This window comes from Tinamus guttatus, unplaced genomic scaffold (assembly GCF_059628265.1).
Source record: "Tinamus guttatus ecotype Peru unplaced genomic scaffold, ASM5962826v1 Tinamus_guttatus_pri_ptg000211l, whole genome shotgun sequence".
NCBI lineage: Eukaryota > Metazoa > Chordata > Aves > Tinamiformes > Tinamidae > Tinamus > Tinamus guttatus.
Window position 1 is genome coordinate 7,641,135 of NW_028288745.1, and position 6,839 is coordinate 7,647,973.

Genomic DNA, 6,839 nt, shown 5'->3' on the forward strand with positions numbered 1-6,839 from the left:
TCTTAACGGCCGCCGAGGTAACGCACGCGCCCCTCGTGCCGAAGCGGCCTGAGAGGCCGGAGCTGGGGGGGGGCCCTTAGGGACCTTGTAGGCCTGGAGCTGTGGCTTGCGACCCACAGTTGTTCCAGCAAAGCCTATCATGAGGGCTTTCCTCCTCATTTAATTTATTTATGTGAAAAATGTTCCCTCCCCCCCGCCAAAGTATATCAGCTGTGACAGTGTGCTGCTGGATCATGCAAGTGGCCAGACACCTGCAACAGGTTAGTCCTTAGGAAGCTTCTTTAAAAGGGTTGAGTGTGAGCTTCTTCCTGCTGGAGAGCATGCAGTCTACAGGCCTTTTATTTCTCAGCTGTAACTAGAATTTCTTGGATTTCTCTATTAGAGTGGGTTCTAACTCATTGCTGCATTATGTAGAAAAGGAGCATTTTTGAAGTGATTTAGGTAGAATTTGAGTTAACTATGCTCATTGTGTTCATCAAACTGGTCCCTCTAGAGTGGGTTTTATGCAATACAGCTCCTTCTGGGTCAGACCTGAAGTCCAAATATGAACTGTGGCTCATTTTACTGAATAAACCTTTCTGTGCCAAGCAGATGTACCTCGCAAAGCACCTTGTTGGAAAGGCGCAGACAAGCTGCTGTAATAGAGGTGATGGTGGGAAGATCACCTAAATCTCTCATTTGAAAGCGAGCAGAGAGCTTCCAAAGATATGTTGGGGTAAAGGAGAGAGTAATTGATGGGGGAATACTGTTCACAGGGTTTTATACACAAGGGTTTTATACATTTCAACAGTGGTGCAACCAGTGGAGCCAGTAGACTGAAAGAAGTGAGGAGTGCTGGAAGCGCATGTAAATGCTTCCAAGGCAGCAACTGCTGTGATCTCTTAGGGATCCCACTCAAAGCATCAACGGGCTTAGATCAGAAAGAGCCCTTACTGAGGTTGGGTAGTATGTGTGGCACTGAAAACAAGTCAGACCTGGTTCTCTTTAGGTCACCAAATTAGCAGAGGAAAAATAAAATCATCAGTAATGACAAGGACTTGGAATTTTCTTTCCTCTGATTGAGGAAGTTTGGCTGCAGCAAGTGATCAGCAAATGTGTACGTACAGGCCTGAGGAACTGGAAAAAGGTTCTAGCAGGCATGAGAGCAGGAAAAAAAACAAAAAAAGCCAAAACAGCCAAATGAAAAGCCCCCAAAGATGTGGATATTTAGGGCCTTGCTTTTGTTTGTTTTGAGGATGTCTTTCAATGAAACAGAACACTGGCATGGCACTGGGAATAGCCTTCTCTCTAGTAACAGCAAATCCTGGATTTGGCTCCAGAGTGTGGGACTGGGATCCAGGTAAGACCTGAGCTCTTCTGCACTGTGTCGTCATGGGGACATGTGGTTTCTTTAATCCCTGAAGGATTGTGTGCATTTTTTTGATAGTATCTTAAAAAGAACAGGATTAGTGTGAACAATTGTCTCCATGGTGAAATGTGTTATTTTGAGATCCTATTTATGGATCTAAGCTTGCAGCCTTTTCTCAGGCAAGCTCACATTGATGTCAACGAGACAGTAACCTGGAAAAGGTCTACAGGAGCTATTGATATGGGATAGCATTTCCATTCTTTTGTGATGTGTATAATGCCTGTACAGGCTATCTTGTCCCTGTAAACATGGCCTTGTGTTGTTGTGTACAGCTTTGTTTTAGGAAATAAACACGACTCAAGCAGTGGTATTTTATCTCCCTTTCCTCTTGCTTCTGGGGAGTAGGACTCCTGGTGGTTCATGGTATTTTGGCTGCTGTAGCTGGTGTGCTATAGCAGTGGAGTGGCGTTTCTCTCCAGGCCTTCTTTTTTTCCGACTATTTCCATCTCATTTGTACACAGAGGGAATACCAAGTCCATGCTCTGCACTAAGCAGACATGCAAAGATGTTTCAGAATGAGCAGGTAAAAGTAAAAATGTACTTGTCGCTCCCCATGCCTGTAGGCAGATGTGGAAGGCGAGTTTATAATTTGAATCACTAAAAGAGAGCTTTCAGAGCTGCAACACATTTATGATGTTTCCACACCAATACAGAGAGTCTTGTCCTAGACCTCTGAGGAAATAATTAAGAGGTTTTGCTGACTCACTGATGCAGGGGGCTCATTGCAAGCAGTACCTTTGTAAAAGGCAGAATGGCTTTGGGCTGAGCAGGTGGTGAGGAGGTTTTCTGGAAGGAGAGAAGCTGTGAGCAGAGGAGTTTTGTGGCTGGTTGTCAGAGCTAAACTCCAGCAAATGATTCTGGGCAGTGTGTGGGTGGCTGGTAGTGGTTTCTACTCGTCAGTGATCTTGCCTTTAAGATAAAAAGTCCTATTTGTTGGGTCTGCTTTTGTATTACTCCAAGTAAAACTGCAAAAGTTAAGGAAGTACAGCCAGATTTTGCTACTGCCATTTAATGGTTAATGGTGAGTGAGGTTAATGAGTGGTGCTACTCAGAGCTGCATTTACTGTGTATGCCTCACTTGCTCCAAAGTCATGCGACTGGCTTGAGAATCATGAACACAAACTATTAGAAATGACTTGAGAGTACTTTGCTTGCCTGCCAGCTTCACAGGTGGATTGCTCCACGTCGAAGACTAGGAAGGGTTAGAGTGCTTCTCTGATGAAGCAAACTGAGAAGCTCACATAGTGGTGTAACTTCAGAAGTTGGTAAATATCTATTATTAATTATATTACAGTGGCGCCTAAAGACCACTTAACAGTCTTCAGATGGGCATAACATACATATATGCATATTAAAATCCTTAACGTTGACAGAACACTGTGAAACGGCTTTTGTGCATCTCATCCATATCACTTAAATGGAAGTGTGTTGGTGTTCAAAGATTCAGAATATGCCTCCAGTCTGTTTTAGTTAAGATAGTTCAGATAGTCTTATAAGTAAGCATGGTGATGTATGACTTATGAATGCCTACTACCTATGTGCAGGATGGTCATATGCTGACAGCTTTTTTTTAACATCATTTGTTGTATAACAGTAAAATGTCACAGAAATGTATTAGCCTGAAACGTAAAACTATACATGCTCCGCTGCAGCAAAAACGATTAATTGTCTTCATGGAAAAAAATATCCTAAGAAAATGGAGAACTGAATGATAAAAATCTGAGATGTGAAAAACAAGCCTCTCTTGACTCATCTGGAAAAAGTTTTTAGGAAGAGTGGCTTATTCTGGCCTCAACAGAAAGAAAAAATGGTGACCAGTGGATGCCCCTGGATATTCCAAGCTGTTTTTTAAGAGCTCATACTGACACAAAACCTTGCCCTGCTAAAGAAATATTATTGATGGAGCTTTTTTCAGGTCAAGTACCTTTCCTTCTACTTGTCAGACAGCAGCTGCCTCAGATACTAGAAACACAATTTTAAATGATTCTTCCCTCATAGTCTAGCATGACAAGGGTGCATCATGTAAAATAAAACCTTAGGTCATCGTGCTTTATCCAGGTGCTCCATGGACCAAGGTCTGCCTATATTCCCAGGCTTTGATAAGCTTTGAATACAGACAATAGAAATGGTTTTACCGCTTACATAGGAACAGCAAGCACACTGCATAAACGGGAATCTATGCTACATTACTGAATAAATCTTCTGCAAAAGTATGATGAAATAGTTCATGGAAGAACTAGAGTCATCCAAGAGGCAGAGAGTTTGTGGATGTGCAGAGCCACAGACAGGCAATGGCTTAGAACAATTTGTAGCTGTCAGAGGTTTCAATGAAAGTTTAAACAGCAGCCACAGTTGCTGCTACTGTTGTTTGGTAGCCCAAGGATATCTGTTTTCCTCTGGTCTCTGCTGAATTCTCCCACACCAAGTCCATTTTGTGGGGCTGAATGCAGGGATCAGGGTTAGCTCTTTTATGTTACATAGATGGATTTCTTTTGTTTTGCCTGCTGAGTATGGAAGATAGGATGTGAGCTCATCATACTAAAACAGTAATTCTCTTCTGGAGAAAGAGTGGCATATGGGAATCAGCACTACTGTGAACTGACAGATGATTTTTGTTCTGCTTTGCTTGCCATATCAAGGTTCAGAAATGCATCAATGTATACATGTATTTTTTTCAATCCCCCAGGAGATATGTGATTGGGGGAATTTGCTCTGTGTATTGAATTCAGATGTTACTCCAGAAGTTAATTTCTCCTGGGCAAATAAGAGGACATTGCTTATTTTTCAGGTATCTGTTTAAAAGCTCCTTGTGGTTATAAGAGAGGAATTTAAAAAATATGTTTCATCAAGATGCTTTCTTATCTTTGGTGCCACTCTTAAGGGTTGCTTTCGGGACCAAGTCCATGGCAGACAACAGGACAAAATATTTTCTGGCATTCTAACAAGGTATACTTCCTCTAAACCTGCTGAAAGACATTAAGGGAAAAACAATAGGAGGATATATATATAAAAAAATTGGATAGGTGAATTATATGAAAGGTGTCCCTTTAATTATTAACATTGGCATTAGCTTTTAGCAAGTGCATGATTTTTCTTCACTTATTTTTTTCATATTAGGGCAAAATTTTCCTCTTTAACCCATCTGTAGCTCCCTTGTGAGAAGCACAGAGTGCTCTTGAATAGATGGCATGTGACAGCACTGAGAGTTATGTAGTGGAACAAGTTGAAAGCATACAAAAGAGATCCACAGTGCAGATGGGAGAATTAAATTCTGCTTTACCTTTGTAATTGCATCAAGCTACATTTCTCTACTGTGCTTAATAATCTCCTGTTGCTATAAAACTCTGTCTTCTAATGCCCTTTCTTCCGTTCCTAAATGTAGGTCACAGCTTATGACTGTGAATGATTCTAGTCTTCCCTGTTCCTTTTTACACTGAAATGTTTGGTCAAGAATCTGAATTTTTTATGTTTTGCATAAGCCAAGCTACAATCGCTCTTCTAAGTCTGTGGCTTCAAATATCATTCGTGAACTTATCTATATGTGTGTGGTGTTTTTTTGTTTTGTTTTTGTTTGTTTGTGTTTGCAAACCCCTGCCTGTGCTTCTGGCTGTGAATCAGTTTGGATTTGGAAGTGTTGTGGTTGTGGAAGCATAATGCTGAATTATAATTATCATGAACTCTTTATTAAGCCAGATTTGGGACCAGGCTAAAAGTAGTTATGTGGCTTTTGGTAAAGAGTCATGGATGGCTTGTGTGGAATATGGAAAAGGGAGTTTATGTACAACAAACCAGATATGCTTTTAATGTGATTCAGATAATGGTGTATCCTTAAGATCTTTGTTACAGACATGAAGGCATGAAAATGTCAGAATTTGAAAATCTGGGAACTTTGTATGGAAAATCAATCGGCCACAAATACAGATGTTTATACAGTGGCCCTCTATGATACAGAATTTGCATGAATATGGACAAGCTAGTTAAATGATATTTAATTAGCTGGTTGTATCTGGTGCATTATCTGGGGCAGAGGTTGAGCACAGAAATTTTAAGTAACCACCCTTTCAAAAATGCATTTCTTAAGTAGCATGCATAAACACACTATTCAGTACCTTTTAATGAAAAATGTATGTTTTCAAATTCTGTGAACAAAACTGAATGTATACATGACTGAGAGGGAAACTTACCAAGTGAATGCTAAAAACATAAGATAGTAACTTATTCATGGGAGGTAGCAAAAGTGTCTAAAATATCTCAGATGTTATGAATTCACAGGGGAGAAAAGTATTACTTTTGCCAGTACTGAATTCCAATAATAACTTTTCCATGAGAACATTCATTATTTTGGAAGTTGGGAATTACAGTGCTCTTGATTGTTGGGGGCACAAATCAGGTGACCTCAAGACTGAAGGAAACTCCTGCCCTCCACCATTATATACTGACTTTCACTGTTAGCTATTAAAGGCATGTCAGTAGCTCCTACCATATACGTATGTATGCATATAAATATATATGTATATATAAAACTTTGATGTCTATAAAGCTTAGGTACAAAGCAGGAGTAGATTGACGGCATGTTATCTAGAAATGACTGCCATTCCACAACAGCATTTCAGTACATATTAGTATTAACTATTTATATAGCATAGCAGTGGAGAAATCTACTGCCATACTAATAAAAAACGGAAAACCATGAAACAGTTTTGTTTCATTATTGTTTGTTATTTTCCATGGAACATATTTTGTATACTATTTTTATGAAATAGTTAAATATGTCCAGGGAAAAATGAGAAAATTCTTCATGAAAAAATTCTACATCAGCAGGCAGCAGAAAAGCTCATTAGCAATATATGCTATGCAGAATTAGCTACAATTCTCACTGCATGAGAACCATTTATTAGACTAAAAGTAAAACAACTGGTGAATAAGTTGAGTTGAAATACCTTGATTGTAAAAACTAGCTAAATGTTCTCTGAGGCAACATTCTTTATAAAACAAATATTTGGGCCAAAGTATAAAACATTATATACGTTAATTTTGTATGTTGATTGTGTAATGTGAGCCTGACTATTTTAAATCATTCTTAGAATTCTATTAAAATCGGTTGTTGCTAAATTAAAGGGGGAAAATTTATTACCGGGGGAACAAAGGCACAAACAGTCAACAGGTGTTCACTATAAATAAAGGAGCCAGATATTAATTGTTTATTACTCTTAACCTACTGAAGTCAACTTGAAGTGAGTGGCTTTAGAGCCTCAAATACTGGACATTTTTTCAATCCATGTTGACAGAGAACTCTGGTGTTTCACGTTCAGTGTCATGTTTTTTATGATTATCCATCAAATTACTGATTTAGCTTCTCGTGGTAAATGATTATGTTATCATTTGATGTATTTATCCTCCAAATATTTCTATTTTGTAACTGAGAAACTGA